Raw genomic sequence first — 19562 nt, forward strand, 5'->3', positions numbered from 1 at the left:
GACACCAACCATTTTGAACTATACACCTGACGCATAGACAGCTTTCACCGTTCTCAAGATACAGTAGCATGTTTCGATTCAGACACGCCTTAAATGATCATGAAGACAGAAAATGGAGGAGTGTCTATGTGTGTGTGGGAGGGAGAGAGTGTGTGTGTGTGTATTTTTGGTGTGGCGGGGCAATGTGTTTTATTAAGGAGAGGGGTGTTCATTTGGAGAGTGAGGGGTAGCTGTACTAGCACTTTTTTACACGGCGGAAATATTTCGGCACAAAATAGACGTGCGCTTTCATGAGCAGTTTTCGTACATACAGTACAGGGGAATGGCACTGATTACACTGCGTTCGCAAATGTTCGTAAATAACACCCTCAGTACAGGGAGTGTAGGGAACAAATGTTCGTAAATAACACCCTCAGTACAGGGAGTGTAGGGAACAATTTTGGGAAAATGTGTAATGGTGACAAATTTTACTATTTGATTTGTAATATAAGCTTTGAAAGTCAAGCTGCAATTTTAATATTCACTATATCAGTGTTTCTTAACTGGTGGGTCGGGACCCAAAAGTGGGTCGCGGAACCATTCTGGGTGGGTCGTGGAGCTTGTGGGTAACAAAATAAATAAATAATCACCCATTTTAAGTGCTACTTTGTCAGATCTACAGTACTATCTTAATATCCTGAAGACTTCACAAATGTAATGCCAAACATCAGCATGTTCTAAACAAGTACTACAGGCACTTTGCGTGTCTTACCATGTAGCTCACCTTATCTGTTGGCTTGAACACTAAAAAAAAAATATGGGTCACGACTAGTGTTAATTTTGTCACCTATTTTTAATTTAGTCTTGTGATGAAATGTCCTTTTTAGTCTTTGTCATATTTAGTCATTCAAATATCATTTTTGTTAGTCAAGTTTTAGTCGACTAAAAGTCTCGTCATTTTAGTCTAGTTTTAGTTAAAAGAAAACTAAAGCTATCTTAGTCTTAATCAGTTTTAGTCAAAACATATCTTTTTTTATAACAAATTATTTCTGATTACCATTTCAGTCAAATAGTGTTTCACACATCTCAATTTTCTAACAATATTGTGTGTCCACAGGGCTACTCGACTGTTATAATTACTCATTCTGATTTTTTTGTCAGTCAGTACATGCACAGGTAAGTCGAGCTACAGTTCTAGCTCGGCTGGGATTTAGCCATAGACAGTAAAAGATTTGACTGGACCACTGTCATGATCTTCATAGACCAGTGTTTCACAAAGTGTGGTCCGGGGACCACTGGTGGTCCGCAAGCTATCCCAAGTGGTCCACGAGCAGACGTGGTAAAATATAATATAGATGAGTTGTTTGCAATGTTGAACCAACTTGTATGTAAATTCAAACTGTTCTACAACACTGTCTATGTCAGATATGCCAGTTTAAATCATATGAATCCTCTGACACAATTAAACAAAGTGCAAAGACAATAAGCAAGGTGGTTCAGTGAGTATTGTGTAGGCTAATATACTGCTAGGTCTATTTTTTTTTAGCTAGGTGGTCCGTGCGTTTCTTTTTTATTGATTAGTTAAGTGGTCCTTCATCTGAAAAAGTTTGAGAAACACTGTCTTGGACCCAAGTATGAATGTTTTACTCCGCCACGCTAGATGGCGATATGCGCCCAAACGCAACACAAACTCTCAATCTTAGCTAACTTGCTAGCGAACTTTTCATATTAGCTTACTTGCTGGCAAACTTTGCATCATCAGTGTAACTAGTTAAATAGTTGACATTACTTGCTGAACATTTTCGTATGGACATTCTGGGGGATGTTAATTTGTATATGTATGAGAGAAGCTTCAACTTCTGGGTATGTAGCATTGTGGCATAAAGCCTAACTCTGGCAGAAATCTCCGGTGTTCTTGTTCCATGTAGTTTCCTGCTGCAGCCACAGGGTTGCAGCAACAGCACGTAGACTAGCCTACAGGAAAGCTGCTGCGTATGAACCATGAACTCATTCGGAATATTTTGAAAAGGTAACAGCTAGATATTCTGTCTTCTCATTTTGTAGACGAAAATGGAAGAGAAATTTTATCTTAGTTTTTATTTCATGCAAAACATTTTAGTCTCGTCTTTTTTCGTCAACAATAATGCATCTTAAGATAGTCTTAGTCAGTGTTTCAGGACATTAGTGCAGTCTCGTCATCGTCTCCTCTTAGTCATGGAAAAAAAGGTTGTTGACGAACATTTTTCCTCTCGTCTCGTCTGATGAAATTAACACTAGTCGCGACTAAATGAACATGGGAAATTGTGGGTCCCAAAGCCAGACCAGTTAAGAACCATATAACAAATTACAAACTACCCCAAGACCAGCACTGCTTCTGCTGGCCCTTTTTACTTTACTTTACAATCGTCATACATGGCAAGATGCCTGTGGTGCTTCACTATGTTGCATTAGGACAGATAGATGCCTGTGGTGCTTCACATTGGGCTACATTCACTATGTTGCCTGTGATAGTAGCGTTGTTTGCTTGTTTGTACAAGCAAAATACTCACAAATAATCAAATAATAAAGTTTGCTTGTTTGTACAAGCAAAATACTCACAAATAATCAGACTTGAGCTGCATGACTACAGTATTGCAACTTGCTAGTCGGGTTAGATAGATAGATAGATAGATAGATAGATACTTTATTGATCCCCAAAGGGAAATTCAAGGTCTGGAAGAGTGTGTGAGGTGGGGTGTGTGTGTGTTTGTGACAGAGAGCGAGAGAGAGAGAGAATAAGTGAGAGAATATGTGATTAATATTCTGATCATTCTATTTCAGCCTGGGTGTCTGTAATCTGACAGAGAAGAGCTGTTCCTATCTGGCCTCTGCTCTGATATCACACTCCTCAAGTCTCAGACTGCTGGACCTGAGGGGCAATGAGCTGCTGGACTCAGGGGTGGAACTTTTGTGTTCTGCTCTTGGTAATCAAAACTGCAAACTGGAGGAACTACAGTAAGTATCACTTCATGCAGCCAATTTGTGTGGGGGGCAAAACAGTGTGTGTGTGTGTGCTTGTGTGGGTACAGGACACTCCCTGTGGGGCTCCAGTGGTGGTAGTGGAGGTTGTTACAGACCCACTCAAAATGAGTGTGGCCTGATTGACTGTGGGAGTTTCCTGATCATCTGAGGGCGCTGGACGGTGTTGAAGGCACAAATGAAGTCAATGAAGTTACCAGTCATCTCCAGGTGATGCAGGAGGGAGGAAAGGAGCCACAGCATCCTCAGTCCCCCTTTGGCCTTGTAAGTGAACTGATGAGAGTCCAGTTGAGGTTTGCCACAGCATCCTCAGTCCCCCTTTGGCCTTGTAAGTGAACTGATGAGTGTACAGTTTGATGGAGGGAAGGGTCATTTTGAGCATCGCTCTTTCCAGGAAGCAGCCGACTGTGCCAAACTAAGGTATTATTTAGGTCCTCAGATAATAAGTTTAAAAAAATGAGTCTGTGAGTTTTTTTTATTTTCGTAAAGGCTTGTGTGTGTGGGGGGGGGGGGGGGTAATTAAGGATTGTGTGTGTGTGAGTGTGTGGGGGGATCCTTAGGATATATGAGTGTAAGGAAGTAAGGAAGGGAGTTGTGTTAGGTGTGTGGGGGGGGGGGCGAGTGTGTGTGTGTTTGTGAGAGTTGTGAGAGGAGGAAAAAGGTGAGAGAGAGAAAATCTGTGATTATTATTCCAATCATTCTGTTTCAGCTTGATTGGCTGTGATCTGACAGAGGAGGGCTGTTCCTATCTGACCTCTGCTCTGACCTCACACTCCTCAAGTCTCATACTGCTGGATCTACAGGGCAACAATCTGAGTGAATCAGCTGTAGCACAGCTCTCTGCTCTAGTGAAGGACCCACACTGTAAACTGGAGAAACTAGAGTGAGTAAATATCTAAACTCTGTTACTTAGGTCTTTAGGACACAAGACTCAAAACCTGTTTTTTATTTTGTGTCCTCTCTGTCTTTTTTCCTCTATGTTGCTCTGCTTTTACTCATCCATTCATCTTCAATCTCTCTCTCTCTCTACTTCTCTCTCCCCTTTCCTTGCCCACCCTCTCTGTCTCTATTCAATCCATTCTATTTCTGACTGATCATATTTTGTTTTTATTTCTTTCTTTACTTTATCGTTATCACTCTCTGAAAATGGTTGTCTAATGGCCTGAGCAATATGGCAAAGATCTTCTTCATCTTTTACTCCTCATGTGTGTGTGTTTGGTTGTGTCCTCATCAAGGTAGGAATTTCACGGCGGCCTTGACGGCCATGGCCGTCGTTGCCCCTTGTGTTGGCCGTGATGCCCCTTTGAAAATCAGAGGTTTACAGGCCACAGTGGCCTTGGTGCCTCCTTCTTTCAATATTCTGCTTTGTGTCCGACTAATCGCGATTTTTATTTAGCCTATGGCCTGTCAAAATAATCTTAGCATTCACAGCGCAAATTAATTGAATCTTTTACGCAGTGGAGAAAGTGACAGCGCACGGCAAGAAAGAAAGTGCGTCCAAATTCACCCATTCTTCTCAGTTGAGCTACTGGCGAAGTAGCCTACTCATCAGACAGACATCACAAGTATCACATCACATGAAAGAGCTTTTTCTCAGCTTTTAAACGATGTTAGCCGCTAATTGCTGTGGTGAACGGTTTTCGAGAAAAGTAAATAATATGATTACATTGAATCATAAATTCTGCATAAGGTTCTGTGCCCATCTCCCTACCCATTCATCTCGGTGGAATACTTCACAAACCCTTCGTTCAACACATGACAAACCATGTATCAGAATAAACAGCAGACCTTACCGAACACAAGGTGTAAAGCAGTCCCCTATACAGTTAGCCATTCCAGAGTAATCCGGTTTTGAATATGCAGCAAATATTGACATGCATGTCTACAAATTTGGGCTTTAAGTTTCACAATGACAAATTGTTCTACATGATTTCATAATAGGCCAAATACAAAATAAATGTTACAAATATCCCTATCGGTAAATATTAAAATCAGATGATGTACAGCTGACTTTGAGTTTGTAAAGTAGCCTTAATGTAGCCTGGGTGATCTCGCGATCTTGGTGATCTTGATTCACACTGCTAAGGCAGCTTGGAAACTACCGCCCTAATTTTTGCCTCAGATAGGGAACCAATCACAGAACAGGGGGGAAAGCAAGACGATGATGAGCTATGCACAGACGCATTTGATAAACATCCGTGGCACCCAATAAACGGATCTGGGCATTTTTTTTTTTTAAATACGAGAAAATGAACGTTTGGTTCCCAGACCACGTCTCATTGAGAAGTGGTGGCGCTAGCCAGGCTAGCCTTAATGATCACAAAATGTTAAACATGCATCTAGGCTATTTGAGTTTCTTGATGTCGAGCTGTGCTTGATTGGAGCTGTGCTTAAATTGCTCAATACATGATTTCATAACAGACCAAATCTAAAATAAATGTTAAATATAGCCTAGATATCTGTAAATATGAGATGATCAGATGATTTACAGTTCTATGTAATATGTCATGTTTCATGTTATGGTAATGTATCATACAGTGAGGCAGCTCTACTGCAGTGAATAGGCTAAATACAACTTTGATCATGTTTATAGGCTACTTCTGTATAGTTAACTTTGGCCTTGGTGTCCTGACATGTGGCCTTTGTGCCCCCCACTAAATATGCCCAACTGAAGGCCAAGTGGCCTTGCCCCTAAAATGGTGAAATTCCAAGCCTGGTCCTCATCTTGTACTCCTCATATGTGTGTGTTTGGTTGTGTCATCATCTTTTATTTCTCTTGTGTGCGTGTTTGGTTGTGTCCTCATCTTTTATTTATCTTGTGTGCGTGTTTGGTTGTGTCCTCATCTTTTATTTATCTTGTGTGCGTGTTTGGTTGTGTCCTCATCTTTTATTTATCTTGTGTGCGTGTTTGGTTGTGTCATCATCTTTTATTTCTCTTGTGTGCGTGTTTGGTTGTGTCCTTCTGCTTCAGTCCCCGCCACCCTTCCTCTTGTCATTCATTTCTTTCTTCAATATTTGTCTTTCTTTCTGTCTGTCATTCTGTTTTTTTTTTTTGAAATAACAAATGTTTCAGTGTAAACACAAATCCAATATGCTGTAGAGCCAGTGATAGTCCTAATCCTATAGATCTTTAATGTGTCAGGCTCTGATACCCAAGGTCACAGGTTCAAGTCCAGTGAGGGACTGTTTAACACAAAGCAGGTTACAAACACCATGAAGGGAATGTGCAGTCAAGTTACACTGGGCCCAAGTTTGGTGGCAATGTCTCCATGTCATAAAGGCTTTTCTCCCGTTGAGGTTAGATTCCCTGGAGATAACCCATGGAAATAAATCTAACATAGGGGTGTGTTATGCCCTGTGTACTTTAACATTTATTTATTTATTTATTTATGATACATTATTTTAAGGAACATTTATTTATTTACAATACATTCTACATTCAGAAAGAAAATTGGTGTCTAAAAAAATTTTATTCCTCTTTTTAGTCAACTTTAGCATGGGTGTGTAAACTCATGCACACCACTGTAGATGAACAGCCTGGTCGGATGGTATTTAACTTAAAAGCTACAACAATGTTTTCATGATTTTAATTGTTTTTGAAGAGCAGAATAAACACAAGGCCTACATATTATTCTTTGAAAAAACTATTCAGATGCACAATAATGGGATTTCAAAGATATCGTTTGACACATTCCATATATAGGTATTGCTCAAAACTGATATTGGTGGTCAGTTCATCAAAACATTTTTTTTAATTGATTCTAACCTGGCTCAGCCCACTTATTGCGTTTGATCACACCTTCCTGCTGGCAATTTTCTGGTGCAATACTACGCATGCTCTACCATATTCACCAATAATACCACCTCGGCGCCTAAAAGTGCTTGTGATTAGACCAGTGGTGTTGGGCTTTTTAGCTCCACCCTTACTGAGTCGGACGCCACTCTCTAAGTGCTTGTGATTAGACCAGTGGTGTTGGACTTTTTAGCTCCACCCTTACTGTTTCTGCTGCAGTGTGTCAAATGTGTGAATTTGTTTCTTATGGCTTCTGTTAGTGATGTCACAATAGAGCCTTCTGTCTCTCATGCAGTCTGGCTCACTGGGAGACGGTTGTCATGGACACTGATTGATGATCATCTTCTCTACTTTATTCTACAGATGGTGTTCTTTGTGAACAGACACACATACACACACACACACACACACACACACCACACACTCACCAGCAGCATACAGGAAACAGCCTTTTTCTGAGGTGAGCACAACAGACAGACACACACACACACACACACACACACACACACACACACATACACATACACACACGCACACACACACACACACACACACACACACACACACACCAGAAGCACACAGGAAACAGCCTTTTCTTGACTCACAACAGTGAGTTAAATGGTGAATGGAGGCGTGTCTTGATCAGCCAGAGATGATTGACAGCATGCAGCATGGACTCGCAGACAGATGAGGACCAGTCACTCTTCAACATGTGCACAGCTGGACATATGGACCACACAGACTGGAGAGGACATGTTATGAATGTCAGTATCTGTTGTATGTATTTAATATTGTCTTGGCATGTATGAAGCCATATGGACACACACTGCCAGTTCCTACAAGGGCAGGGACATCCCTCTCCATTTTCAAAAAACTCCTGAAGACCCAGCTCTTTAGAGAACATCTCCTCTCATAGCAACACTTACAACAAGTCTTGCTGTTCCTAGCACTCACCAGCCGTCTTAAACTGACACGTAACTGTTAAAAACAGCACTCACTGATGCACTTATTCTTACTGTACTCTAATGTTTTTTTTAAATTGTCCTAATATTGTTGAGAATTGCTCTAAACTTAAACTGTTTACCATGTTGTTAGTCGCTTTGGCTAAAAATGCGTCAGCCAAATGTAATGTAATGTAATGTAATGTAATGTAATGTAATATGGAATAGGGTACACACTATATTAAAGTGCCCATATCATGACTATTTTTCAACAAGTTAAAATAGGTCTACAAGTTCCAGAAAACATGTTTCTGTATGAAGCTGCTGCTGTTGATCCACACAGGATGTGGGGAAGGGGGAGCATCTAGTGGCCATGGAGAGACTAGCACAGGCCAGCAGCATTACCATGACACGTGATGAAGACGATGGAGAGGTTACTATAGGCAGCATTAACATGACACATGATGAGACCATGGAGAGGCTAGCACAGGCCAGCAGCATTAACATGACACGTGATGAAGACCATGGAAAGACTAGCACAGGCCAGCAGCATTAACATGACACATGATGAGACCATGGAGAGGCTTCTATAGGCCAGCAGCGTTAATGTTGTGTGATGGCTGAAGGAGGACAAATTGTCCTCGATGATCTTTGGCTCCAGCTCCAATCCCAGCCCCTTGTCGTCCTCCGGTGCCAGCCCCATGCTGTGAAGTCCCTCCGAGCTCCAGTCCCGAGTCCCTGCGCTCTCTAGCGCCTCTGAGCTCCAGTCCCGAGTCCCTGCGCTCTCTAATGCCTCCGAAGCTCCGTCCTGAGTCCCCAACTCCCGAGCCAGACGGTCTGGCCTGCGGCATGGCCGCCCTCCCAAGCTACCCCGACGGTCTGCCCTGAGGTTTGCCTGCCCTGAGGTTTGCCTGCCCTCCAGAGCGGTTCCGCCGGTCCACCCATCACCCTGGTAGTCCACCTGAGCTGCCCAGCCAGAGGGCTCCGGCCTCCAGGCTCCCTCTACCCAACCTGTTTGGACCTAGTTTTTGCTTGGGACGTCTGGAAGCCCTCCCTTAAGGGGGGGTACTGTCACGGTTTGGGGTTTGTGTTTTGATTTTGGGACTCTTAGTTTATAGTTTGATGTGTTTCTTTTGTTTACTTCCTGTTGTCTTTGTTACTTCCTGTGTCCTGTGCCATGTGTTTTTGTTCCCTGTCTCTTGTCTCCGCCCCTCAGTTATTAGTGTTATTAGTGGCTTGTTCCATATTCACCTGTGTCTCCTTGTTTTTGCCCTATTGTCTTTTGATTACCTTCCTGTGTATTTAACGTCTTGTGGTTGTCTTTGCCTTTGCTGGGTCATTGTGGTATGTTACGTGGTGCTTCTGTTTCTCTTGTGTGACTAAGTAAGTAAAGCCTAGCCGGCATCCTGACAACATCTCCATTACTCTTGAGAGTTTTTCTTTCTTTGAGGCCCTGCTCACATGAATCACAGTCACACACACAGCTCTTCTAGTTCTATGTTAGTCTCAGTGAAATACATTTAGAACAAGTAGAACACACACAGCTATTCTAGTTGTACAGCAGGTGTTCTAGTTCTATTCTAATTCTACTGCAGGTCTAATCTGATATCTTTATGAACTAAAGCCACACCGATACAGCTATTCTAGTTCTACTGCAGGTGTTCTAGTTCTAGTTCTATTCTAGTTCTACTGCAGGTGTAATCTGATATCTTTATTACTCTTGAGTGTTTTTCTTTGAGGCCCTGCTCACATGAACCAGTCACACACACAGCTATTCTAGTTCTACTGTAATCTCAGAGCAACACATTTAGAACAAGTAGAACAAGAACATTCAGGCTGCTGTAGACCTCCACCCCTATAATTGGTCAGAAGTAAGAAAGTGAAAGAATCAGGACTGAAGCTGAAGGCCCCACGCACACACACACTGATTATTGCACTGATTGGTGCTGTTGTGAAACTGCATTTCCCATTGGGATGAATAAAGTATTTCTTATTTTATCTTTAAGAGCACCTCTAGGGGAGAACTCCAAACTGCAAAGGCATACCAGTGTAGAGAGTGCTGATGAGTGTCCCTAGTGGCAAACAGGGAAGAGAGTGCTGAAGAGTGTCCCTAGTGGCCAACAGGGAAACTGCAAAGGCATACCAATGTAGAGATTGCTGAAGAGTGGCCCTAGTGGCAAACAGGGAAACTGCAGAGGCGTGCCAGTGTAGAGAGTGCTGAAGAGTGCCCCTAGTGGCAAACAGTGAAACTGCAAAGGCATGCCAGTGTAGAGAGTGCTGATGAGTGCCTCTAGTGGCAAACAGGGAAACTGCAAAGGCATGCCAGTGTAGATAGTGCTGATGAGTGCCTCTAGTGGCAAACAGGGAAACTGCATAGGCATAGGCATGCCAGTGTAGAGAGTGCTGAAGAGTGCCACTAGTGGAAAACATGGAAACTGCAAAGGCATGCCAGTGTAGAGAGTGCTGAGGAGGAAGGAATGGATGGAGGAAGGGAGGTTTGACCAATAAGAAGGGAGGAGTGGAGGAAGGAAGTGAGGTTTGACCAATAAGAAGGGAGGAGTGGAGGAAGGAAGGGAGGTTTGACCAATAAGAAACATGAGAATAAGCTGTTTTGTCTACTGACAGTGATTTTTACAGCTCAGAAAATCATCGGCTGCTCTCTCCCCTCCCTAGAGGACATCTACAGTACACACTGCCTCAGAAGAGCATGCAGCATCCTCAAAGATCTATCTCACCACGGACATCACCTGATTTAACTGGAAAGAGTTATAGGGCAATTACACCACAGACGAACAGGCCGAAACATTATGCCATAACTGCACTTAATATGAACTCACAACTTACAATATGAATAGTATCAGAAAACAGCATCAATATTTATTAATTTATGTATTTTAATCCGACTTTTATGCAGCCTGCTCTGGTGAGGACAAATGCCCCATTTCACAGATACAGACACACACACACACACACACACACACACACACACACACACACACACACACACACACGCCATAAACCAACCCTTTGTTCATCTGATCAGATCTGAGATCAGTAGCAGTGTGTGCCTGTAGGATTTAATCTGATCTGACTGAAGGTGAGAGACTGACTCCAGACCAGCCTGGGGTGACATTCCCCCTAATACCCTTCAACACAGTGATATGTGGTGCCTGTGTGGATTGCTGATTTTGGTGTTACTGTGAGAGGGAACCCAAAGGTTCAGTCCCAAACACCAACAACACCTACACCATGTTACTATGAGAGTGAATGTGATCTGTATACCCAAAGGTTCAGTCCCAAACACCAACAGCACCTGCACCATGTTACTGTGTCTTTAAGCAAACAATCTCGAGGCTGTCGGATAGACTTTAGCTCTCTAGTCATCTAAGCTGTAAAACCTTTTACGACTTGTTACAGGAACATAACGTTCACTCTGAAGAAGTACAGGTGAAAAATACCTGCGTAGGTTCAAATGATCACAAGGTAAGTGTGTTTACTTGTTTACTTTGTATAGGAGTTTATATATATTGGAGTATCTCGATACATTCTTTTTTCTGTAGTTTTATGATATAATAAAGTGCAAGAGTCTAAACTAAACACCAAAGAAAGGTCTTCTCAAAAATTGTAGGCTAACCAGGAAGAAGCTCTCAGTCAGGAATTGGCATATCAGAGTAAAATATTACTGCAAGGCTGGCCAACAGCATTGTCTCTGACCCATACTACTAAATTATGAATGATAATCAATAGTGTCAAAACGGATACATGGTTCAGAATTGAACACCATTGCACCATTGATATCATCATAGCATAACATGCTGGATATATTAACATGAAGCAACATGTTCAGATTATTGTTACTGTCAGCTATATAAAGACATGCTCTTAACACAATCTGAGACGGTCAGGGTAGATGAATGCCCACTGATGGAGGTTTGCATTAGCTCATGGTATGTGACGTGTACATTAGCTCATGGTATTTGACATATCCATTAGGTGTACATTAGCTCATGGTATGTGACATATCCATTATACTGTAGGTGTACATTAGCTCATGGTATGTGGAATATCCATTAGGTGTACATTAGCTCATGGTATGTGACATATCCATTATACTGTAGGTGTACATTAGCTAATGGTATGTGACATATCCATTATACTGTAGGTGTACATTAGCTCATGGTATGTGACATATCCTACAGAACTTACAGTACCTGCTCCAGCTTCTAGCATTCAGGTTTCAGTAGTTCAGTGTGTACTAGTATTTTAGATGTTTCAGGAACTTTTTTTCTGCTGTCACTTTTTTTTTTTTTTTTTTTTGCTGCGGTAACAATGCAGTTCTCAGCTACGGAACAAATAAAGGATTATCTTCACCTTAAATAGGTCTCCACTTTAGTACATGGTTATGTCTGGTGATTAGGGGAAGGTATCAGTATGGCTTTCTTATATAGATGTTGAGTAAAATTCACACAGTATATTGGGTATAGATTCAACCCAAACCACTGGGTTTCATCAACAGAACTGCTAGTTAAAATTACCAGTTGTCGGGTTTTCCAAACCCAGTATTTGGGTTGCATTGAGAGAAAATGGCCAACAAATAGCCATGCAATGAAATAAAACAGTTCGACATAATTATTTATTTGACAGTTTACTTTATTTCTGAACGGATAGCCTACTCTAAAAGCATGTGATAAGTTACTTCCATGAAGGCAGCTAGATTCCACAGTCCATTTGGGGGTCAGCCCTGTCAATCAAAGAAAGAAAAAGAGTGAATTAATCACTGCTATTGACAGAACTTTATATCAAGACTTTCACGAACCATTATTAGTGAATGATGTTGACAAACATTAAAAATCCCCCAGGAGACAAATATTAGCGCAACAACCTCGGACACCATAACCACCTCATGGAGTTGTTTAACATTAGCAGACTGACAAACATACTGTGACAGAGTGCACCGTGTCACTGTCACTGGGCCTGGCGCATTCCCGCCAGTTGTAGAACAATGGGACCGGAGTTTGTGTTAAAAAAATGGACATTATATACGGTTACGGACTGGTGCGGTGGATGTTTCTTTGATGCATGTGGAAAAAAAGAATGATGATGTATTGTATTGAAATGTCATACGCGGTCATGGTATCGCTAAATGGTCTGATGCAAAGCATAGCGTTGGGGCGGTTGTGAGGGTTTCATGTGCGCACTTTGTACATCTTTGTGAGATCGCTCCAACTGTGCCTGTATGTTATACTAAAAGTAGAAATTTGGAGCAGCACAGATGTAGTAGCTATAAACTTTAATTAAGGTGCACAAAAGGGACTAACGTTTCGATGCTTCATGCATCTTCCTCAGAGTCCTTGCATAGCATGGACAGGAGTGCCCATTATGTGAAAACAGAATCACAATCAGGTGTAGAAGGCGTGGCAGATCTTGGGCCTCCCTCCAAGGGCTGCACTCAATAAGTACGTTAGCCAAAAGAAAAATACAAGTAAAACTTTTTTTTATACACATAAGCTTTACAATGAAACAATGACTAAATGAACCAACAAGAGAAACAAAAGAAAAGGAAAAGAAAGAGAAGACACTAGTTGCTAAACATTTCATGGGGATGAGAAAACTCGCTAGTAATTTTAAAAAGACTACTTTTCAATCTATTTTATTTTTATTTTTATTTTAAGAGAGTCAATGGCTAAATTGTGACTCTGTTTTCACATAATGGGCGCTCCTGTCCTGTCACGCTGTGCTGAGGTCAGTGCTGTGTGTCTGTGGGAGCACCAGAGGAGAGAAGCCGACTCCCAGTTAGCATGGTGACTCACATAGTGTCTTGCCTTGCCATGAGAGAGTCGGGAAGGATTAAGTGCTGGTAGACAACAGCACACTCAGGACACTATCAGTTATGGAACTCTGCTTGCTGCAGGATCAATATAACACATTTAAGCAGATGTATCTTAAAACAAATGTGTGGTGTGTAAAAAAGGACAACAAGCTATGCAATGTAGACCTACAATGGGCCTTCACAGAGTAGACCTGCCCATTTCTCGTAGACTGACGAGCCAGACCCACATTAAAATGTAGGGTCTGGGCACTCACCGTTCGCAGTGCTCAGTCTAAGGGGCAGGATAATCGGTTGTCTTTCAAATTCCCTCTGCACGCAATAGGACAGCCCTGAGTCCCATGCGTTTTCCCACCAGCGGAGCTAGTTGGCTAGTTCAAACTTTTGCCAACTTAAAACAAGCTTAACTCGTGTCACACTGTCCGGCCAACAGGAACATCCATCTTATTTGTTTTTTAAGTAGCAGGGAATTCAAGCCAAACCGTTGCAACTCTGCCATCAATCATTATGTTAAGCCCGCCTAACGACTCTATACACGATTTGATTGGCCTGATAGAAGTTTAATTTTTTGAGCTCACAAGTCAACGGAGAGTTGCTAGACTAGCCCTGGAAGCAAATGTAATTTGCTGCCGCTAGGGTGCGTCTAGATTTCTAGGCTACATTTCTCGATGATGTAAGTTGAGAAATAGCCGAGAACATGGAGACACATCAGGCTATCCTCACTTGAAAGAGAGAGCAGGCCCACAGCGCCTCTCACATAGATGATCTCAGCTGTTTTCCTGTTGATTGTGTGTGAACAATGGACAGACTGGTGAAGAGTTAAATGATAATGTTATTATTACAAACTTGATTAATCTGACTCCATTTAATTAATAATTTGTATCTCAAATTTTACCAAGTAACTAGTTTATCAGCTATGGCAGAGCATGGCATGGTATACTATGAGAATGATAGATATACGATTGGTAAGCAGGTTAACAATTTGTTTAGGCATTAAGCCATACATGGTAAATGTAATCGATATGACTTCAGTTAAGTGTAAAGGTAAACTCACATAGTCTACTGTAACAAGTAAAGTAACAAAGTAGCAAACAGTAACAAAGGGAAGTTAACCAACTCACAGAGGTAAACATAACAAATAACAAGTTAAGAATAACAGATACAACAGATAAAAAAATATACCAAATAAGATTACAAATCCAACTATTAAAGGATAGAAAGAGAGAGGGAATGAGAGGGATAGAGAGAAAGAGAGGAGGAAGAGCCAGCGAGGCAGAAGAGCAAGATCAAGAGCAAGAGTGTGAGCTTGACAAGATTTTTCTGTTTTATCATTCACTTGGGCCACCCCTGACTCATCAGGACCTTTGTTATCTGAGGGAGATGGGTGTGGCCCAGGTGGATATCATACCTTTAGACTATAGTGTAGTTCTTAGTCTACAACTATGCACAGATATGTTAAATTTGAATGAAACCATGATCAGACTATTGCCCACATTGCAAGTATTAATTCAAGACCAAACATGAATTATTCACAACATAGATTGACAGTAATTTCAGAGGTAACCATCAAGTTTCCACTGTATGAAGAAATGAGATGAGAGGTTGCTTGGTAGAGGGCTAGGAACTGAAGCCAAATGGCAACACTGTATGCATGAGCGGCGGATCGAACACAAGTACCCACACAGATGTAAATTGACTGCAAAAGGCATTCTTTAGAAATGCAAAAGGAGTGACCAAAAAGCTGGTCTTGGAGGAGAAGCTATGTGTATAGAGCTATGTGTTGGGTGTGGAGGACAAGCTATGTTTATAAAGTATAAAGCATACATACTCTTTTGATCCTGTGAGGGAAATTTGGTCTCTGCATTTATCCCAATCCGTGAATTAGACACACACAGCTCACAGTGAACACACAGTGAGGTGAAGCACACACAAACCCAGAGCAGTGAGCTGCAGCGGTGCTCGGGGAGCAGTGAGGGGTTAGGTGGCTTGCTCAAGGGCACTTCAGGCGCGGATGTGGGCATGGGAGAGCAGTGCTCAACCACTTCCCCCGCCCACATCGAACTGTGGGGATCGAACCGGCAACCCTGCAGTTACAAGCCTGAAGCCCTAACCAGTAGGCCACGGCTGCCCCTATAGAGCTATGTATTGGGTGTGGAGGAGAAGTGATCATTAAACAAAAAGGTCTTGAGATGTGCTTTGAAGAAAGGAAGACAAGGACAGTCACAAAGAGGTTGGCGGAGGGAGTTCCAGAGTTTGGGGGCCAAGGCACTGAAGGACCTGCCACCCAGGGTGGAGAGTCTGGTGCGGAGGATAGCTAGGAGATTTTGGTCAGAGAATCTGAGTGAGCGGGAAGGTGTGTAAGGGGTCAAGAGGTTGCAGATGTAGGGAGGAGCAAGGTTGTGAAGGGCTTTGAAGGTGAGTAGTAGTATTTTGTATTTAATCTGGGATGGAACTGGTATCCAGTGGAGTTGATGGAGAATGGGGGTGATGTGTGCGGAATGTTTGGTATGGATAAGGAGCCTGAGTTTTTAATATGTAATCTTTGAAGGGATTTAGTGGGGAGACCAAAGAAAACTGAATTGGAGTAATCTAGATGGGAGATGATGAAGGAGTGAACCAAAGTCTGTACATCACTAATAGAGAGGAAGGGTCGGAGGCGTGCAATGTTACGGGGGTGAAAGAAGGCAGTCTTAGTGAGTATTTGATATGAGGATCGAAGATAAGGGTGGAGTCAAGTTGTATGCCAAGGTTTTTTGACAACATGAGTAGAATAATGTCTTAATTATCAGAAGAAGAGCAAGACACACACACACGCAATTCATGTTTCAAATTTATTCACAATCCTAAAATATAAGTACAACCAAGCCAACCCACACAACACAACCTGGTCTACAACTTCACTATGGGCAATTTATATTAGGGAGGGGACTGGCCATTTACCCAGGCCGGGGGCTAACTGAACCTAGACTACAGTGAATTACCAGCTCAAGGGGAGTAGGCTACTGAAGCAGCCCGAAGGCAAAAGTTCAATAGTACAGCGAGCGTTCAAAATGGCAAATGTCCAACAGTGAGAACTCCATGGCCTACTATACAGCATAAGTCCACAACGCAAGTCCAGGGCATGGATTCGCATGTCCGTACCATAGTCCATCGTCCTACCCCCGCAACCTGGTTTCAGCTTGTGTTTTATCTCACCACAATTACTGGCAGCAAGCCTCCGGTGTGCCACTCACCTGCGGCCAGTCTGTCAGTCAATCAATCAGTCTGTCAGTCAGTCAATGTGGGCGTGGCCGACACGACCAGTAAACAGAGTTTACTACACTAGAGTGGACAGGTGAACCATTGATGTTGAGAGTGAGACTGTGAGATTTAGAGAGCATGCTTTTAGGGCCATTCGGCAGAATTAGCATAATTGTGTCTGTGTAGAAAAAAATCTTTTGCAGAGAAATTCTTTTGTAGAGAAAATTCTTTTGCATCTATAATTTTAAGTCAGTGAGGGAGCGTGCTGGGGGGTCAGAGGGAGAGGGAGTGGTAAGATAAAATAAGGTAAGATAACAATGTTTTTGAGACCATATATGCTGTTACTCAGTTGTTGTGGATCTGAAAGGACTTGTGCATGTAAACTGCACCTAATTCAGAATATTACCTCAAGCAGAATATGGACTTGTGCATGTAAACCGCACCTAATTCAGAATATTACTTCAAGCAGAATATGGACTTGTGCGTGTAAACCACACCTTATTCAGAATATTACTTCAAGCAGAATATGGACTTTGCACAGAATACGGTGAGCAGGTAAATGTAATCATTGACAAAAAACTTCAATAAGTTGCAGGCTTTTTAAACATCTTCAAAGCAGGATGCTTTGAAAAGTAGCACTGTCAAGCCCTGAAACACTAATTTATTTTAAGAAGTCAGTATAATGTTGATGTGGCCTATAAGCCTTCCCTAATCAACTGTCCTAAAGCCATATGCTAGAGTGGCAGAAGCCCTCAATCAGTACTAAGGAATTAACTTTGGCCTATAGGCCTACACCCTAACATATAAAGTATTTTGGGGCAGCCGTGGCCCACTGGTTAGCACTCTGGACTTGTAACCAGAGGGTTGCCGGTTCGAGCCCCTACCAGTGGGCCGCGGCTGAAGTGCCCTTGAGCAAGGCACCTAACCCCTCACTGCTCCCCGAGCGCCGCCGTTGTAGCAGGCAGCTCACTGCGCCGGGATTAGTGTGTGCTGCACCTCACTGTGTGTTCACTGTGTGCTGTTTGTGTTTTACTAATTCACCGATTAGGTTAAATGCAGAGACCAAATTTCCCTCATGGGATCAAAAAAGTATATATACTTATACTATACTTAAACAGGTATTAATATTGTGCATAATAATCATGGCGTTATATCTCATGTAGAGATTTTAGAAAATAGGTTTTAGGGTGTTTAATCTGTTTTCCCTGGACAATAATAAAATATATCCCCTTTACACTAGATTCGCCTATACAGCATAGAGGGCAATGCATTGTGTATTCATGGAGGAAGATGGGACATGTCTTAACTGGTGTTATATCTCATCTGCAGGTTATATGCTTTCAGAAAATATATACAGTAGTTTAGGATGTTTAATTTGTTTCTCCTGTACTGTACATGCCAAAATGTATCAGCAGAGTATGCATTATGCAAGGTGGGGTGGAAGATGGGAACATAAGTTGATTGATGTTATTGATGTACAGGGTATATGCTTTTAGAATATATATAGTTCTGGTTGTTCTATGACTTTAGTGAACCATAACCCATGCATAGGCATGCATTATATATTTGTCACATCAAAAATATATATTTGTCACAAACAGCTCCTCAGAACATACACATTTACATGCATATACACAGAAACAGAAGACATATGCGGTAGAGGAAGAGTGAGACCTGGATTCTGATATCAGTGTTATTATGACCGCCGCGCAGCGAAGCGGCGGTCATATAGGTTTAGTCAGATTTTTTTTTCCGCATGCCCAAATTTCCGTCAATGATTCCCGGGACACTGAAAGACCGGGGTACACGAAACTTGGTGGGCATGTAACCCCACATGGATAGCATGGAACCATCGTTTTTCGTTTTGATCTGTAGCCCCCCCGCTGGACTGGACCCCCCGAAAGGAGGGTAGGGCAGACACAGTTTTCTGTGAATATCTCGAAAACCGTAGGGTTTAGGAGGACCATTTTTTTTTTGTATGTTGATCTCAAGGGGCCATGTCAACCCATTCCATAACCACTCATTTCATGTATAGCGCCACCTAGTTAAACACAAAAAAGTAAAAATGAGGTGTTGTAATTGAAGGTATCTGTGACCTAACATAGTCAAAACTGCACGAAATTGGAAGTGTAGGATCATTATGACACCCTCTGAATGCACGCCAAGTTTCGTGGAATTCCGTTCATGGGGGGCCACACAATAAATTAATTTATGTTACTATACACCAACTGGCCTGTAGGTGGCCGGAGACCGTTTTCTGTGAATATCTCGAGAACCGTAGGGCCTAGGAGGTCCACCTTTTTTATGTATGTTGGTCTTAAGGGGGCACGTCAACCCATCCCATTACCACTTATTTAATGTATAGCGCCACCTAGTTAAAAATTCAAAAGCAAAAAATTAGGTGTTTTCATCACAATATCTCTGGCTGACAAGGTCAAAACTGCACAAAATTAAAAGTGTAGGATCATTATGACACCCTCCGAATGTATGCCAAGTTTTGTGTACTTTCGTTCATGGGGGGCCTTACAATAAAATAATTTATGTGTACATTTAGTGACGTACACCAACAAGGATTCCCGGGATACTGAAAGACCGGGGTACACAAAACTTGGTGGGCATGTACCCCCACATGGATAGCATGGAACCGTCATTTTTCGTTTTGATCTGTATCCCCCCCGCTGGACTGGACCCCCCGAAAGGAGGGTAGGGCAGACACAGTTCTCTGTGAATATCTTGAGAACTGTAGGGCCTAGGATGACCATTT

General features: G+C 42.2%; 1 long non-coding RNA gene across 1 annotated transcript; it reads left to right on the plus strand.

Moving 5' to 3' along the window:
- Positions 1–2805: 2805 nt before the first annotated feature.
- On the plus strand, positions 2806–8116 carry LOC143136298 (uncharacterized). The gene is made up of 3 exons (XR_012989298.1): positions 2806–2973; positions 3707–3880; positions 7154–8116. It is a non-coding gene; the product is annotated as an uncharacterized LOC143136298 (long non-coding RNA).
- Positions 8117–19562: the final 11446 nt, after the last annotated feature.

This window comes from Alosa pseudoharengus, unplaced genomic scaffold, assembly GCF_046254945.1.
Source record: "Alosa pseudoharengus isolate Yale_2024_CS ecotype anadromous, Long Island Sound unplaced genomic scaffold, YU_APseudo_1.1 YU_APseudo_1.1_scf_1, whole genome shotgun sequence".
Lineage (NCBI taxonomy): Eukaryota > Metazoa > Chordata > Actinopteri > Clupeiformes > Clupeidae > Alosa > Alosa pseudoharengus.